This window comes from Castanea sativa, chromosome 4, assembly GCF_040712315.1.
Source record: "Castanea sativa cultivar Marrone di Chiusa Pesio chromosome 4, ASM4071231v1".
Classification (NCBI taxonomy): Eukaryota; Viridiplantae; Streptophyta; class Magnoliopsida; order Fagales; family Fagaceae; genus Castanea; species Castanea sativa.
This window is the reverse complement of record NC_134016.1, coordinates 32,043,189-32,062,502: the sequence shown is the minus strand read 5'-3', so window position 1 is coordinate 32,062,502 and position 19,314 is coordinate 32,043,189. Positions and strand designations below refer to the sequence as shown.

The window sequence follows — 19,314 nt, the reverse complement described above, 5'->3', positions numbered from 1 at the left end:
TTTATTGTTTTTTCCTTTGAATAATGTGTTTGTTAGGGTGGTTTGAACTTGTTTAGATGTTTTAATAATGTTTTTAATAATTATATGAATTTATTCATTTGAGCAATTTCTTTAGTAATTTTTCTAAGTGTTTGTTATCATTTTTAGGTGTCATTCATATGGATTACAATGATTATATTGATAATAGTGATGATGATCATTCTTATGATGTGGAAGATGATGATGAATTATATGATCTTGTTGTTGGGTTGATGTCATGTAGCAAAGACATATTATATAAAATACATTGATAAACAACCTTGTAGAGATTCTGATCAAACTGCTATAAGTGGTTGATGGATTGTTTGACGGTAATGAAGCAAAATGTCATGAGATGTTTAGAATGAAGCCTCATGTTTTTCTTCAATTGTGCAATGATTTGCAACATAGATATGGGCTTCGGCACAAGGCACATTAGGCTTGAAGAGCCGCAGGTATATGTTTGATGATACTTGGACAAGGAACATGTAACAGATTGGTTCAAGAAAGATTCCAACATTCTCATGGTACTATTCATAGACATTTTCATAGGTTCTTAAACGCCTTATCATAATGTCAATGGATATGATTAAACCTTCGATCGTACATTTAGTGAAGTTCCAACATATATACAACAAAATCCATTATACATATGCCACATTTTCGTACATTATTTCATTCATTCTAATTTGCTTCTCTAATTTTTGTTATGATTATTTCTTTAATAACTTTGTATTGTATTTTAGGACCGTATCGGTGCCATTGATGGTACATATCCAAGTTGTTATTGGAGGGGACAAGAAAACTCCATATTATAATAGAAAAGGTGTACAAGTTTTAATGTGTGATGGCGGCATGTGACTTTGATTTACTCTTCACATATGTTATGGTCAGACGGGGAAGGTGCCGTACATGATACACGCATTTTCTTAGATTCTTTCCATCTAATAATCCGTCAATTTTCCAAAACCACCACTCGTGTATATACTATATTTATATATTAAATATGTATAAAGGATGTTATTTATGCACATCTCATATGTTTTAATTTTGTTAGGAAAATATTATTTAGTTGATGTCAGATACCAGAATGGATATTTGCCACCTTATAAGGGACAAAGATACCATGTTGCAGATTTTCGACGAGCCGGTAGAGGAAATCACTCTAGAAGAGAGGTTAACTATGTTCACTCATCACTTAGAAGTGTGATTGAGCGAACTTTTGAGTGCAGGTGGAAGAATAGATGGAAAATTTTGAAGCAAATGCCATCCTACGACATTAAGGACCAAAGAAACATTATAGTTGCTACTTTGTGTCTTGCATAATTATATTAGAAAACATGATAGAGAGATAAGGGATTTAAATGGGATAAGCATAACTTGACAAACCAGAGAGCAATAGTAGTGAAGAAGGTAGTAGCAACAGCAAACATTGAGAATATGCATGATAAGGAGATGAAGTTATTCGTGATAGGATTGCTCGATCCATTTGTGGGTTGTAGCCAATGTATTTTCATTATTTCTATTTTGGACAAATTTTTATGTTTTTAGCGGTGCAACACCTTATTCATCCGGATAAGACTTAATGCTTTATTGTATCGCCTTTGTAGCTATTCTATGTTTCAAATACTGCTCTAGCTTTGTATTTGGACTTGTTGTCTTCCATTTTCAATTGAATGAATGCAGATCGTTTCAATCAAAAAAAAAATCATTAAGTTTTGTTATCTCATTTGATGCATCATGATTAACTCGAGGTATTTGATGGTACTAGAATAAAATTTTGGTTGGATGTTTGGTGTGGTCATAGCTTTTCGATTATGCCTTCTTCTTTTTATTTTATTTTATTTTTTATATTTCCCGCTAGAAGAGTTCTAATTATACAGAGTGTTTGAATGTCTAGTCCATTTCTCTCTTAATTGAATGAACCCATGTATCTTTGGATTCTAGCCGTTCGTTTACTTTGGTTGCATTTGTATATCACGTGTTGCCAGCTTGGTGTTAACAATCTATATTAGGCTATAGGATGCGTAAATTGGAGAATGCAATCAATAATGATTACAATGGTATCTAAAAAGTGGGCAAAGTGGTATCATGGGGATTTGGAATGCACGAAATAGAGTATACTCAGAGAGTTCAAGCCCACCCCAAATCCATTTCGAGGCAATTGGGATTCCTGTGTGAATACTACAATCTCACCAACGCACAAAGAAGCAATGGATAAGCTTCTTAGCTTTGCGTATGAAAGTAATGCAGGACCCACACTAAGAACACTCTTTTAGCTTTGGAATTGTCTAGATATTTTTTTTAGGCATGTATTTGGAAGTTGTTTAGAAGTCTTCTTTTTCCCCGTTTCGGTGTGTTTGAACAATGGTTTATACACTCTTGTACGTGGTTTTTCTCTATTCAATAATATTTCTATCTTTTATCTCAAAAAAAAAAAAAAAATCTTTTAACTCTTAGGCTTTTCTACTAGGGATCTTTACTAAACTTCCAATTGAGTCTTTGTAATTAGTATAGTTTACAGAGTCTTGGTAGTTTGCTGGATTTTTCATTCTTATGATATGTTTCATTAACCTACCTGCACAACTTATTAATATTTTACCAAGCAAACTCGAGTTATTTGGTATTGTTTTAATATAATTTTTTGGCGTGGAAGTAGCTATTAAAGTCCTCAAGCCTGAGCGTGTAAATTCAGATATGCAGAGAGAGTTTAGGAAGGAGGTCTTTATAATGACAAAATAACCTTAACAAAATAATTAAGTCATTTTTTGGAATTTACACTTAAAATAGCCATTTTTAAAACAGCATATCCAAACGTTTAATGTAACTTTAAAAATAAAAAACACATATTTTCACATTTTTACCAAACGATTATCTATGGTTTTTAAAATAATGTTTTCAAAACGCACGTTTTAAAAATGCTCATTTTTAAAACGCACCTTTGTGAACAGCCTATCCAAACGGACCCAATGTGAAGTTGTAAACCATGGACTTATCTATATATTACCAAACATTGAAGGGTAGCGTTTAATTCTGCTGCTTTTATGTTGCGCTACATCAGCTGCTACGTCATTAAAAAAAAAAAAATCATTTGTCCTACAATTTTAAAATGGTTTTTACAATTTTCAGCCCTATAAATGCAATCCCCTACTTATTTATTTACTTCCACTATCACCCTATAATAAATCTAGCCCACTACTTATCCATTTACATCCATTATCACCCTATAATAAATCTGTATAATTAATCCAACCTACCTCTTATTTATTTAATTCCACTATCAAGCCCAACCCAAAGCCTTTTTAGTTCAGTTTTAGGGTTTTGTGTGAGCCTTTTCAGCTTAAAGAAAAAAAAAACCATTGAAGCCTTTCAAGCTTTAGGGTTTTTTTTTTTTCTTTCCAATTTTCCTATAATTGTTTTTAATATTTATTTTTTTAATATTTACACTTCTCCAACTTTTCACTCTCCCTTACCATTTCATCTCCCCACTACTTCAATCTTTCTCCCCCACTTACCTTTTCATCTCCCCACTACACTCTACATTAATATCATTCTTCCACTTTCCCTTCATCTTTCTTTATTTTTGTTTTTTCTTATTCACACCCTCTTACTATAAATTTGTCACTATCTCTTCTATTCTATGCATAGTTTTCCCTCACAAAAAAAAAAGATCCTCTCTCTCTCTAAATTTTTTGGTGGATTTTTTTTTTTTTTGCATCTCTACTTTAGGTTGATAACTTTTTATATTCTTTAAAACTCTATTTTGGGTTAATGCAATTTAGTTTTGTTTTTTAAATTGTTGTTGTTGTTGTTTTTTTTTTTTTTTTTTAAATTCTCTTTGATTGTTAAATGTTATCCTATTGCGTTTTAAAGAATTAAATATAGCATATAAAAATATAATATTATTCTATTACATAGCATGATTTGGATAATTTGGTATTTATTCTGTTAAACAGCATGATTTTTTTATAGTGCTCAATTTAGATGTTAAACTATGAGACTTTACTAATTTTTGTTTATTTTCTAACCCTTTGTGGTGGACAAGGTACTCTTAATAGTTGTATTAGAAGTACTCTATAATACCATTCATTTAAAGAAAAGCAAAGGTTAGCCAAACGAAAATAATTGGATAGGTGAAAAATTTAAACTTTTGCAATTTTATTTTAATTATTATTATTTTATAACAATGCATGTATAGAAATTTAATTCTTAGATTTTGCTAATAATTTTTTATTTGATAATATGTTTTGGATGGCCGAAATTATAATTTCTACAAATAAATAACCTTAATAGATTGTCAAAAACAAAGTTTTATCCTAATATTAGTTCAATTAATCATTGTTAAGTTTCATTAATTTTTTTTAGTTTACGCTTTTTTGGTGTCTTGGATTGTTCTTATATTACATTTATGATTTTTCCTATAATAAATAAAAATATAATTACGAAATACATTACTCATTATTAGATTAGTTTAAATTGTAAAAAAAAAATTTTAATAAAACCACCATAAAAATAATTATGACGCGCAACGCGCGGGTTCGCTGCTAGTTTGGGTTAATTTTAGTGTTAAGAGTGCACCATTAACAATTAACAAGAACCATAACTTCTTGACACTATCTGTCAACTATAAAGAACACAATAGTAACGATGTAATCACTTGGAGCTTTTCGTTGTCATAGGGCCGATATGTAGAATATTACATTACATGTATAGTTTTCATTATAGGAAAGCATGAATTTAATCACTTAAGTACCATTCTAACAAAGTGACAATGTCCTTCATGTGTGGGCTCAACTCTCCCTCTATTAGGACATATGTGTTTCACATGCACTGGCGGAGCCAGAGGGGGGCGAGGGGGGGCACCTGCCCCCCCTTACTCCTATTTTTTTTTTTTTTGTATTAGTAGTCACATGGAGGAGGGGAAAAAAAAAAGACTTCTACTTGTTGAAACTTGAAAGTGACCAAACCACCTATTTCACTATTTTTTTATTTTTATTTTATATCATTATTTACACCATTTTTACTATTTATGATACTTTTTACAGCATTTTATCTTTGAATGATGCTAGAGATATTATAAATTTTACTACTTATGTCTTACAAATTGGCATGTCATCAATCACAAAAAATAATTTAAAACATTTATTCATTATATTTTTTAAGTAACACTAATCATATTTTTACTCCATCAGTTTGTAAATTTTTTAGTAGCTATGAATTAGTTGTTTTTGTTTATTTATTTTAATAATATGAAATATATTCATATTTGCTTACAATTGTTTATTTAGACAAATTTCGCTTTTAATATTGTCTTTTAATTTTGCCCACTCTAGACTAAAATCCTAACTCCGCCACTGTTCACATGTTAGGAACATATGTTACTATTTTATGTAATTGGCTAATCTTTTGACAAAATGCACTTTACTTGTAATTGGGCAGATCTATGATGTGTTTAATACCTTAAGAAACCTTGTTTCAAGACCAAGTGTTAAAGTCATGCAAGTTTGTCCAAGATTCAAGTGTGAAAAGTGTTGTTCATCAAAACTCGACAACTAGCACGACAACTAGCTCGACAGCTAGCATCTATCGAGACTTAAAGAGTTGTTCTAACCCGTAGCTCAACAGCAGCTCGACAGATAGGGTATCTGTCAAGATTTATGAAACTCAAATTTTTGAGTCTGTTTTTCATCCAATCCGTGATTGTATATTTGGGCTTTCTTTTCTCACAACCCTAAACATATATAAGGATTATTTTAAGGGCCGTATCAGGTTACACAGCCAAGAGCATAATTGCACAAGAGAAAATTGTAACCGGAGACCTAGTTTTGCCCTAGTTCATCTTTCTTGTGAAGAAGCTATTGTGTTTGTACATTATAGGGTTTTGTAACCAAGGAGCTTCTCGATCTTCATCGTGTGATAAACTGAATAACTTTGCAGTTAACAATCCTTCTCTAGTTGGTGATTGAAATCGCATACTGGGATCCATGCAATTGGTTAGTCACGTACTGCGAGCCGTGCATTGAAAATGAGAGACTGTCACTATAGAGCAAGTCCAATTGGGTATTGGGGTAAGGGTTCAATTGTAAGTTGGTATAAGGTACTAAGATTCCTTTACTTGTAACCGCTTATTTTAATAATAGTGGATTCTCGAGAGTGGTGAGCTTAAAATCACCCGGTGGGGTTTTTGCTGTGTTGGTTTTTTCCCATTCGTAAACAAATCACCGTGTCATTTAATTTCCACTGCATATTTAGTTATTTGGAGATTTGTTTGTGTTGCCACGCTCATTGCATGTAATTGAACCTAAATTATTCACTTAGCTAATTAATTGGTTAATTCATCACAAGGGGTTGATACGTTTTTGGCCTGTCAGTATCAAAGCAGGCACATTCTGATTAGGGTTTAATCTTTGTTGTGAGATCCATTGACCCCTATTTGTCATGGATAGAGGACAGTCACTTATTGTACCTCCTTTATTTGATGAAACTAACTATGCATATTGAAAAGTAAGCATGAGAGCTTTCTTGCAGTCCTTAGATAAGAAGGTGTGGCAAGCTGTGGAGATAGACTGGACCAAGCCGAAGGAAGCGTCGGCCGATTGGGATGATGCAAAGATCAAGACGGAAAACTTCAACAATAGGGCATTGAATGCGTTATTTTGTGCAGTCACTAATAAGGAGTTCAAGAAGATATCCTCCACTGAAACTGCTAAGGAAGCATTGACCATTCTCCAAACAACCTATGAGGGAACCAAGGCTATTAAGGATTTGAAGCTTCAGAGGCTTACTACAAGCTTCAAAGAGATTAAGACGGAGGAGGAGGATGAGTCATTTGATGAGTTCTATGCCAGACTCAAGGATATAGTGAACTCAATATTTAATCTTGGGGAAACCATTCCAGAACCCAAGATTATGAGAAAAGTGCTCAGATCTCTACCAGAGAGGCTTCATGCAAAGATCACCGTCATTGAGGAATCCAAGGATATTGATAAGATTCCTCTAATAGAGCTTGTTGGAAATCTGCAGACCTATGAGTTGGGTTTAACAAGGCTCGGGAAGTCAAGCAAGAGCAAGAGCATGAGCATGAGCATGGCATTGAAGGCTAAGAGCAATGACACTGATGAGTCTTCTGATAATGAAGATTCTAAAATGAAGTCCTACATCACTTGACAGTTCAAGAAGTTTATGAAGAATGCCAATGCAAAGGGCTTCGATAAGGACGATAGGTAATCCAATTCTTCTCAGCTCAAGAGCCAGGACAAAGGGAAGAAGGATGCAAGGGATGGTAGTCAGTACACTGTTCCCTCAGGACCCAAGTGCTTTGGGTGTCAAGGCTTTGGACACATGAAACAGGAGTGCCCCACTTATCTCAAGTCTATTTGGAAAAGCAAGGCACTTGCTGCTACATTAAGCGACACCGAACCTGAAAATGATTTCGAAAATGAGGATGATGGAATCCTGAATGCCTTCACCGCCACTGTCAATCCTACTAAAGGGATTGTAGAAGATGTGGAAGAAGAAGAAAAATTGATGGAGTCAAAATATGAGAAGATGGATGAGCAAGATAACATCCACACAGCCTATGCAAAGTTGTACAAGATCTCAGAAAAGCATGAGAAATTGTCTAGGTTGACCACCAAGAAGCTCAGTGATGTTGAGCTTGAGCGTGAAGAGCTTTCCACAAAATTTGATGAAGCCAATCAGACTATTGGAGCACTGAGATTTGAGAACAACTTCCAGGTTGAGAAGACCAAGAAACTTGAGGCAGAAATGTTCCAAGTCAGAGCTCAGCTGGAAAGGACTTCAAGCACTAAGCTTGATGAGATGCTCAGTCTTCAGAAATATGCTTCTAATCGAACTGGTTTAGGGTATGATTTCTCTTCTTCTAATATTGCTTCTACTAGTACTACTGTTTTTGTTCCTCCTAGTAATAATGTTGAAATTGAGAACACTAATGTCAAAACTGATTTAGCTAATGAGAAGATATACAAGGATAAATCCATCTTAGGAGCACCCCCTAAGCTAGATAAGAAAGAAGCTAAAAATCCTAGGGCTAAGAAGGCTAACTCTTAAAAGCCTAAACACAAGAAACAGTATCTCTGTCATCACTGTGGAGCAGCTGGTTATACTTGACCTAATTACTATAAGTGGTTAGCCACTCAACAGAGCAACGACATGATCGCATCAGGAAACCAGAATCAGTTTCCATCCTCTCTTGCACCTCTTGGAGATCTTCTCAAGGCCCTCATGTTCCTTTCGAACTTGAATGGGTTCAATTCTTTCCCCTCACCGCCGGTTCAAGGCTTTGCTCAAAGAAAATGTTCTTCCAAGGTGTGGAAGGAAGGAGCTCCAAGTGATTTAAACACTTCTTCTTTCTCCCTATCTGTTTTTTATTGCATTACTTGTGTGTTTTTGCTTTCTTGTTTTTGAGTCAGTCTAGTTTTATGCATTGCTTTGCTTTGTTTATCATGTTTTTGTTGGTTATTTTTAGTTTGTTTATTTGGTTTTTTTTTTTCATAAAAAATAAAAAAAATTGAAAAATACAAAAACAGTGTGTGTTTGTGTACATTGGTGCTTGTGCACCTTGGATGGCCATTGAAGCAAAGTTTTCTAAATTTTGTATCTCTTGTAGCTTAGATGAGCATCTCTATGCACAACTAAGCAAGTGAGCTTTGTGGCTCTTTGTTTGTGATGAGTAAGGTTAAGGAATCTCTTGTACTTAACACGCATATCACTCTTTTTGATGGGAAGGACTAGAAAATCCTAAGAGAAAGGCATAAATAACCATCTCACCACTGTTGCTCGCCACTCATGAAATGACATCGGTATACTTCGGCATAGCAAAAATGCAATGTCAAAAAGCTTAACATAATTGAATATTTCTTTCCTCTCTTTTATATGCCCATGCATGGTTTGCTTAAAAGAAAAATGTGAGAAGAAAAATAAAAAAGCAAAAAGATTAAAAGGCTTTAAATATGATTGCAAACGTGTATTCTAGGAGATGTGGAAGTTATAGGATGTACCTCAAAGATAATAGTCCCCATTAAGCAGTTATGATCGTGTGTGAGTTAAATTGATTTACTCATATCTCAAATCGTCATAACATAGATACACTTATGCAATCTTGCGATGTTTTTCACACACAACACGCAATATTCTTTGCTACTTTTAATACATGTGCAGGTACAATGTGATTTGGACATCACAAGGTTTACATGTGTTGATGTATGCTCACTAAACTGTCTTGACTTGTTTTTGAAATATAAAATTGGTTAGACTTGTTTTGTGTGTGTGTGTGTATGTGTGTTTTGGGATCTATGTGCTTAATATTTTTGTTGAGAGATGATTTTGAGAGCTTAAAATGTTGATTGGATCGTTGTTGAGTTGCTTGGTTGATTGCATTCATATTTGTGTTTTTCCCCTCTTTGAAAAACTATTTTAAGGAATCTCGACAGCTTCTCGACACCTGGCTTATCTATCGAGCTTTTCAGTTGCTCTTTATCGCAATCTCAACACCTCTCGACAACTATGTGGATCGATCGAGAATTCTTCTATCCCCTCGATAGCTCCTCAACAGATCCACGATCCATCGAGCTTCTTTGTGAAGAATTCTATTGTTTGATCCTCGATAGCTGGATCGAAAACTAGAAGATGCGTTTTAAATCTCGACAGCTCCTCGATACATCTCGATCGATCGAGCTTTATGAGTTTTCTATATATATGCGCGTTGCGATTTCTAATCTCACTTCTTCGATCTCTTGAAAGTTTCTCATCTCTCTCACTTCCAAACACTCTCAACTCAACCACTTCATCTTCCCTACTCTTTCCCTGATCGTTTGCTTGCTTTTTCATAGGTATGATCTCTTTTCTTGTCTTTCTTCATATATGTTCATGCATTCTGACCTAGATTTTGGGATTTTTGAAAATTTTGGGGTTTTTCAAAATTGATGAAGTTTTGGTGAAATTTTTGGGTTGGGTTATGCTTATGTGATCTTAACACTTCATGCATTGCATCTCATGTGCATTATAACTATATTTTCATGCATTTAGATGTGTTATATATGTTATCTGATTGTGTGTGCTGGTGGGATTGGATTGGGTTGAGCCCATGATGCATTTACCTTTGCATGTCACATGTTCATGCATTCCCATACATACGTCCTTTCTTTTCAATATGTTTTGATATATTTGATCTGGTTGGGACTTTTCTGATTCTCTCTCTCTCTCTCTCTCTCTCTCTCTCTCTTCTGTTTACGTTAGTCTGCTTCTATGGCACCCAAACGCAAATCTACTTTGTCCTGGAACCCTCTACATTCCGGGGCATCCACTTCTTCCGATCCTACTCCCTTTCACGTCTGGTTCCATGATGAGAAGGCCAAATCAGACTTCTTTGAGAACTTTTCCCGACGAGGCATTCTTTCGGAACCCGAAGTCATTTTTTCGAACTTCTCCGACACTATCCTTCCCACTGTCATCCACAGTAGGGAATGGGAGTCACTATGCAGCGTCTTAGTCATATGTCCATCCATGCTGATCTAGGTGTTCTACTCCAACATGCATGGATTCGATTATTCAGTACCTCAGTTTTTCATTCGCGTTCGAGGTACGCGCATCATGGTCACCCTGGATATTGTATCCGACGTGCTCCATGTCCCTAGGGTAGCACATCCTGACTACCCTGGTTGTGAGCGTCTTAAGACTGTGTTTAAAGACGAGCTTATGTCTGCTTTCTGTGAGCGCTCTTCTGATTGGGGTGAGCGTCAATTCACTTACTGTTCGACCTTTGCTAAAGGTTTGTGTTTTCTTAACATTGTCATGACTTTTGTGTTACATCCCTTATCTCATTATAACTCTATTACAGAGCCCCGTACTCGGTTTTTGCTTTCCCTACTTGAGCATCTTAGTATAGATTTTCCCTCTCATTTTAATTCTTTCTATCATAGATGTGTATAGGGATACGATGACCCATGATAAGCTCATCTTCCCTTTTGCTATCACGAGGATCTTACACCATTTTTCTATTCCCTTTCCAGTGTCCGACCACTTTTCTACTATGGGGCTATAGATGCCACTACAGTTAAACGAAGCGAGGCACAGTTTTGGTCGAGGCGGCCTGGGTCAGCAGCTCCTCTCACTCCTTCAGCTTCATCCACATCTACTCCTTCTACTTCTACGAGTGGTGTGACTCTCGAGGACAGCATGGCGCAGCTTCAGCACATGGATGCTCACCTCGACACTCTCAATGATAAGTTGTGTCAGGTGAACACCTGTGTTAGTCGTATTGCATGACGACAGACAGTTATGGGTGGCTTTGTTACTTCTCCTTCACCTACTCCAAAGGCTTTTGAGGATGAGGATGATGTTGATGATTCTACTGCTTTCGAGGATGAGGATGATGGCGATGCTAGCTCTTCTAGTGCTGACGAGATGTCTACTTGACTCTCTTACCCTTTGTCACTCATGACAAAAAGGGGGAGTAGTTTTGGGTTATGAGAGTAGTCTTAGTTAGGGGGAGAGTTAGTATAGGAGATTTTTGTTAGGGGGAGTGTTGATATTAAGGGTTGTAGTGAGGATACTTGTATCTTTTCTTTTCTTTCTACTTTAGATACATTGTTCATATACCTTGGATCTTGTGACCATCTTGACATACATTGTACTTATATTCTTTATATGTTGATTTATGTATGTTTTTCACCTACCCTTACATGTGTTATTTATTTTCTCTTTTTATGCATATGCTTCTTATATATTGTATTCTTTTATTTCTGTTTCACACAATAATGCCTTGATGAGTTTTGTTTAAGTGTTTCAGAAATATAGATTGTCAAAGTTTACTTGCCATGAACTCTCTTCTTACAAAGCTTTTCAAGAGTTTGTATTAGGATATATTTTATTGTATTCAACAAGTGAGTATGAGTTGAGTGATTTATGACTCCTCTCATATGTTCATTTGTTTGTTGTGGTTTTGTCACAGATTGCCAAAATGGGAGATTGTTAGGACATATGTGTTTCACATGTTAGGAACATATGTCACTATTTTATGTAATTGGCTAATCCTTTGACAAAACGCACTTTATTTGTAATTGGGTAGATCTAGGATGTGTTTGATACCTCAAGAAACCTTGTTTCAAGACCAAGTGTAAAAGCCATACAAGTCTGTCAAAGATTCAAGTGTGAAATGTGCTGTTCATTAAAGCTCGACAGCTAGCACCTATCGAGACTTAAAGAGCTGTTCTAGCCCATGCTCGACAGCAGCTCGACAGATAGGGTATCTGTCGAGATTTATGAAACTCAGATTTTTTAGTCTGTTTTTCATCCAATTCGTGATTGTATGTTTGGGCTGTCTTTTCTCACAACCCTAAACATATATAAGGATTATTTTAAGGGCCGTATTAGGTTATACAGCCAAGGGCATAATTGCACAAGAGAAAATTGTAACCAAAGACCTAGTTTTGCCCTAGTTCATCTTTCTTGTGAAAAAGCTGTTGTGTTTGTACACCATAGGGTTTTGTAACCAAGGAGCTTCTTGATCTTCACCGTGTGATGAACTGAAGAACTTTGCAACCAACAATCCTTCTCTAGTTGGTGGTTGGAGTTGCGTACTGAGATCTGCACAATTGGTTAGTCACGTACTGCGAGCCGTGCATTGAAAAGGAGAGATTGTCACTTCAGAACAAGTCCAATTGGGTATTGGGGTAAGGGTTCAACTGTAGGTTGGTATAAGGTACTAGGATTCCTTTACTTGTAACCGCTTGTTTTGATAATAGTGGATTCTCGGAAGTAGTAACCTTAAAATCACCCAGTGGGGTTTTTGCCGTGTTGGTTTTCTCCATTTGTAATCAAATCACCGTGTCATTTAATTTCCCCTGCATATTTAGTTATTTGGTGATTTGTTTGTGTTGGCACGCTCATTGCATGTAATTGAACCTAATTAATTCACTTGTCTAATTAATTGGTTAATTCATCACAAGAGATCGATACGTTTTTGGCTTATCACCCTCAATAGGTGGGTCAATATGTGGAATTTTTAACTTTCAAATGGGAGGTAGAGTGATACAGTGATAAACTATTATGTATTCCCCAAGTTTAAACTAATAAAAAATGAGGAATTTAATGACTTAATCATTATTCTTACAAATTTAATATTGGGGCAAAGTTCACTGATTTGGATTCATTGCATGAGAAAATATTTCCAATTGAGTTATTGGTTAATATAAGAAAGCTACAATTTAGAGGCATATAATCTGACATTTCCAATATCATATGTTACAATTAATGAGATCCTTCTGTAACACTAATGCCCGTGCACAAGAAGCAAACTCTCCAAATATCAGAACTGAAGAATTGCAATGTCACTTGACATGACTGCCTGGAATTTTGGAAAGAATTATTTGTCAAAAAGAACAACTCAAAACATATGTAAGTGAGATTAATTTCCAGATGGGAGTGAAATAATATACTGAAAATCTGTTCTGCATATACCTACATTCCCTCAACACAACTGATACCAACCCCAATATCTGCCTCTTGAAGTTTCACCACATCGTTTGCTCCATCACCAATTGCTGAATTGTGTTTCTTATTCCAACTTTGACCAGTCTTGTAACCTAGATTATCAAGGAGCACCTATTTTAGACTAAAATATCCTCAAAATCGTTAGAAGCCTAGACTTGCTGGAACATTTTGTTGTAAACAAGATAGTGTAGCCAATTCGAGATGATCAATTTCCTGAACTTGAGAGAGGAAGTAGACATTTTTGGTTAATTTTTTGCTTAATTCTTATTAATGCATTCAACTAACATAAATAGCTGTTATAAAAAAAAAGAACGTACATAAGTAGCCAATGATGAGATAAACTCATCAACAAATCCTAAAACATAGGAACCAATCCTATCCTAAAACATAGAAATTAATTTAAATACAAATAAACAATAATACTAATCTATCTAGGAAGCTTTATTCTATCACTAAACTAAATTCAAATATTTATCTAGCACCTGGGTTATAACTTATAACACATTTCCACCGGTTACAAGTCTGTTCTTTGCTTTAATGTATTAAACCTACCCCATTCTGAAGTTTGTCTTCAACTACAGTAGCACCTAGAAGAATCAAATCTCTCTATCTTTTCTTCCACTTCCTCCATCATTTCCTCACGATCTGCACTCACTGAGTTCTTGGCCTTCGTAAATTCTTTATTAAACTCATTGTATTCTTCCATATCCAGTCCTCGATATGCAAGTACCAAGGTCCTCAAACCAGCATTGGCATACTCATTAATGTGCCCCTTAGTCTGCTCCTCAAATTCCCTTCCATTCTTTGAAAGTCTTTCAAACACAATTATGTGTAAAGGACGGACAAACTTAAAGAAAGGGGAGTAAGGACGAACAAGGAAGCTACTCAGACAAAGAAAGGGAGTAAGGACGAAGACACGTAAACTATAAACAATAACTAAAAGACGAATAAACTGACTGGACAATGGGAGTGTAAGAACATCATGGACGCTTATTAATGGCATATATTACTAAGATGCTATAGAAAATATACTGAAAGCATGGAATATAATATAGAACAAGATACAACAAACTAAGGGATATTATTAGATTAAGCAAGCTTTTTACAGGACTGGAAGACATAAACTGGGAAATATTACATAAGGTTCTCTTTCTAGCTAATTCTCTCTAACTCTTTTCTACTCTCTAATTCTCCGACTCTGCCCAACTAAGGAAACAAGACACCTATTTATAGACAATAATGTACCAAAAGACAAAAATATTTTACATTCAGATGATAAGCTTTGAGTTGTAAAGGCTGACTTGTTCTTGACATTTGTCCAAAAAAGTGGGGGTCCTAGAACTGGAGTGACAATTGTCTTTCGGATGTAAATATGCCAGTGCAGAAGATATTCTTGTCCGGATATATTGCTGACAATAGTCAATTATGTTGGGGAAAAGGACGAAAGACATTATACAATAGTTGTAAGATTAAAGGAATAGCTACGAGAAAAGTATTAGAAGGATAGGAAGAAAAGAGAAAATAGGAGCTTTGAAAAGTCAAAAATAATGGCTCTTGACACCTTTTTTGTTTTTTTTTTTTGAATCTATATATTTATATATCTATTTTTAGTCATCCCATCCATCTCTACCTTGAAACCATTCTTCATCGACATCGGCATCGGGATCATGGTTATGGTAGTAAGGGTCATCATGGCCAAATAAAGGATTAGGCATTTCCTAATGGTCTTCATGTGGCCATTGCTGTTTGCAAACATCTGGGTCGGCTGGTACTATGTTTGGGAAGATTCCCTGATTGAGAGATTCTGCCATTGTGAGGGAATAGTGACAAGATATCCAAGACACGTCCACGTGTGTGTGAAGAGTACCATCAGCATTAGTTACCCAATGTATATCTGGAGGATGGAGGATTCCTTCTGCTTGAACATTATTTTTGGAATTTAGCTTGGCTACTATGCATGCTGAAGTAATTTTGCTACCAAAACGGGGGTGATCTATTTTGGGATACTTGAACCATTGGCCATCATGAGCATCATTTTTCAAAATTTCAGACCAGAATTTGTGGAAATATTTATTTTCTCGAGAGAAAATGTATGAGTAGAATTCTGGTTCGAAATGGAGACACAAGTAGTACTCATTGAGTAAGTACCACATGTAAAGGTAGTGTACAACAGTCCAGTTTGTTAGCCAAATTGCAAATGGAGTTTTCCATGGTTGCTCAATGTCTAGGAAAAGGGTAAGGAAATGACGTTGGTGTTCTTTGAGGTAATCATGGAGTACTCTAATGATTCTTTTGGATCTGGCTTGAAGGGTCAAGGTCTTTATTTGGTCTTTTATTTCTGAGGGAAGTGTTTCTATCATATTAAGGATATCATTAGGGGTTGAAGTAGAAGGGCCTGAGGATGATGATGGATCTGTTATTGGATATACACATAAGGGTGGAGGAATTATTGTGGTATGAAGGATTGGAGGCTTTCGAGAAAGGTAATCAGTGATAAGGTTATTTGTACCTTTGATGTGTTTGACTTGGAAAGACCATTGTGAAAACCAATTTGACCATCTGAATAACTGAGGATGTGGGAGCATTTTTCTTTTGAATTGGAGCATTTTTGGAAAAGAGGACATTTCCATTTCTACAAGGAAGTTGTGACCAAGGAGGTGAAACTGGAACTTTTCAATTCCATGTTTGACTGCTAGGATTTCTTGGTAATGAAGCTCTAAAGGCTTGAATGCACCACTTTTATATCCACAAATATTTCTTTTGCTGTCAATTTCTTCAAAGAGAGCTGCTGCCCAATACTCATCACTTGCATCTGTCTGTAGAACTCTTTTGCCTGTTCCCAGAATCTGCAAAGGGGGAAGTTTTTCTGCTAGTTTTTTCAATTGTTGGACCGCTTCTGTATGAACTGGATTCCATTCTGGGGGAGATTTTTTCAACAATTTAGACAAACAATCCCTATGTCTGGAGATTTTTGGGATACAATCTGACATGTAGTTGACAACTCCAAGAAATTGCTGGATCTGTTTGGCGCTGGTGAGCATATCTGGAAATTCACTAAGAGAAACTGCTATGTGGGGCAGCAAAGTGTACTTTCCATCTGAAATGTTTACGCCCAAGAAGTCAATAGAAGATACTCTTATGACCATTTTCTTTTCTGAAAGCATTATCCCTTGAGCTTTTACTAAATTGTAGAATTCAGTAAGCAATTGTTCATGGGATGCTACATCTTTTGAAAATAGGAGAATATCATCTACATAGATCAATGCACTTGACAAAAGCGGTTGGAACAACGTTACCATTGCTTTTTGGAATTGAGATGGAGCATTTTTTAAGCCAAAAGGCATTACAGTCCATTGATAATGGTGGTCTGGGATGCAAAATGCTGTCTTGTATCTTTCTTCTGGATGGATTCCTAATTACCAGAATCCTGCATTGAGATCAAACTTTGAGAATACTTTGGCATTGGAGAGATGTTGGAAAAGGGCACTTTTGTTTGGCAAAGGGAACTTGTCATTTGCAAGGAAATGATTAAGATCTTGGTAATTGATTACTAGTCTAAGCTTTCCTCGAACATGTTCTACATGCTTGTTAACATAGAAAGCTTCACACACCCATGGAGAAGTTGTGGGTTCAATAAGATTTTTTAAAAGAAGGGTGGATAACTCCTGTTTAGCCATGGAAAAATGTTCTGGGTTCATTCCTCTATGACTAGCTTTTGTGGGGTTAACATCTTCATTCTTTTTGAAGGGAAGAGTTATGAAAAAAGATGGATTTTTCCACAAAGGATTTGGATTTTTAAGGAGGAATTCAAAGTGAGTGGTTGCACAACATTCATTAATAATTTGGGATCTCAAAGAGTCAAAGGGATTTATTGAGAACAAATGAGGCACCTTGGTCCAAGTGAGAAGGTGTTGTTTATGCAAAAGTCCTTTTGAGGACCATCTGAGACTGGGTATCTGGTGAAGGAGGTCAAATCCTATGAGAAGGTCTCTGCCTGTGAGTGAGGATCCAAGGACTTGGTGTCTAATGGTAAGGGTTGGAAAAATTCGAATGCTAATGGGCTTACTTTTCTGGGTGATCAGAAATGTTTCTCCATTGGCTACTCTGAACATCTGATGATGAGGTAGCCAAACGTTTTCGGGTAATATCTTAGGATGGAGAATTGTTGCTGCTGCTCCTGTATCAAACAAAGCTATTACCGGGATAGGTCTGGAATAAGTATCAAGGAGGATGTGAACTTGAGCTATTAGTGTGGGGCCAATTAGTGGAGCTATAAGAGGCTGAGATGTGTATATGGCTTGGATTTCTAGTTCTGAATCATTATTATTGTTTGAATCAGACTCATCTTCTGAGGTAGAATAAGCCATGACTGCCAAGGCTTAGGGAAAGTAATCATCATCCAGTAAGAAGAGTGATTCAACATCTGAAAATGGGGTGTCATCTGCATGAATTTGGGCTTGCTCCAAAAGCTTTGCTGCTTTTTCTCTTTTTGGACAATTTTTTGCAAAATGACCGAGTCTTCTACATACAAAACAAACTTTTGAAGTTTTTCCTTTGAACTGTTTTCTTCTGAGGAACTTCCATTTCTTTTTCCTGAAAAACTTTTTCTTCTGTTGATGATGTTTCTTCTTCCAAGAATACTTTTTGAAATGATCTCTTCTCTTAGTTGGACAAGCACAATTTTCGTCATAACACTTGATCTGCAAATCTTTCTTTTTACAATTGTCTTTAAGCTTGCTGTGGACCTTATCAATTTCTGAAAGAAACTTTCTTTGATTGCAGAGTTTTTCAAGAGCAATGAGCACATGCTGATAGATTTCTCCTAAGGAGGCCTGCTGTAGGGTGATTTTTTGAAGGTTCATCATGTGGAGGGTTTCATCACCTAGTGGATCCGGGAAAGAATTAAGAAAAGTGTGCTTAGAATTGACATCATCCATTCCATTAAAGGAGTAGTAACTGCTTGACATTCTGTCAAAATATTTTTCCAAATCTTTTCTTTCAAAAGAGCAACATTTTATCAGTAAGAATTCTTCTCTTGCTACTTCAATGTAATGGGCCAGTGAGCCAAGGAATTCATTATGAATGATTGTGAAAAAATCTTCTAGAGTGTTACATTGGGCTGCTTGTCTTTGCCTGTATTCTCCAAGATTGATTCACCATTATCTCAATGTTCCTGTAAGTCTTGCGACAAACTTGGCAATGATCTGTGCAACAGTATTATTTGAGGCTTGGAGTTCAGCTGTACACCATGAATACATGTTGAAGATCTCATCATGCCATTTTGTAGGAGGACTGTTATCAATGGTAAACAAGTGCTTTGAATCTGTGGTTGATGAGTAGGTTAATCTTGTGTGGTGATCAGGGATGAAAGGTGGTGGAGGAAATATTGGTGGTGGTGGTGGAGGTTGTTTAGGATGAAGGACATCTTCTTCCTCTTCTACCTTTGGCTCTGTCATAAATACTTCGTCTAATTCAAGGCCAGACAAGTCTAGATTTGTGTCATCAATGACTGGGAGAACAAAATGTTCTGTTGGTTCTTGAAGAGTTAAAGTTCTAAGAAATGATGAAATTGGTTTTGGGAGATCAGAGTTAATGGCTAACATATTCATATCTGGGGGTCTGGAAGAAGCACCAATAGTTGGACCTGGTGGTCGGTATAATGGCTCTTTGTCTTTTTTGATGAAAGGAGGTTCATTTTGTGGTTTGGTTTGAGGTTCTAGTTGGAGTGGTGGTGTCGGGCTTATTATGCTGGGAAAAATTCCACTTGATTTAAAAGGATTATGA

At 36.0% G+C, this 19,314-nt stretch overlaps 1 pseudogene; it reads right to left on the bottom strand.

Moving 5' to 3' along the window:
• Nucleotides 1–19,314, bottom strand: part of LOC142632723 (putative phospholipid-transporting ATPase 9) — a 29,173-nt pseudogene that overhangs the window by 5,702 nt on the left and 4,157 nt on the right.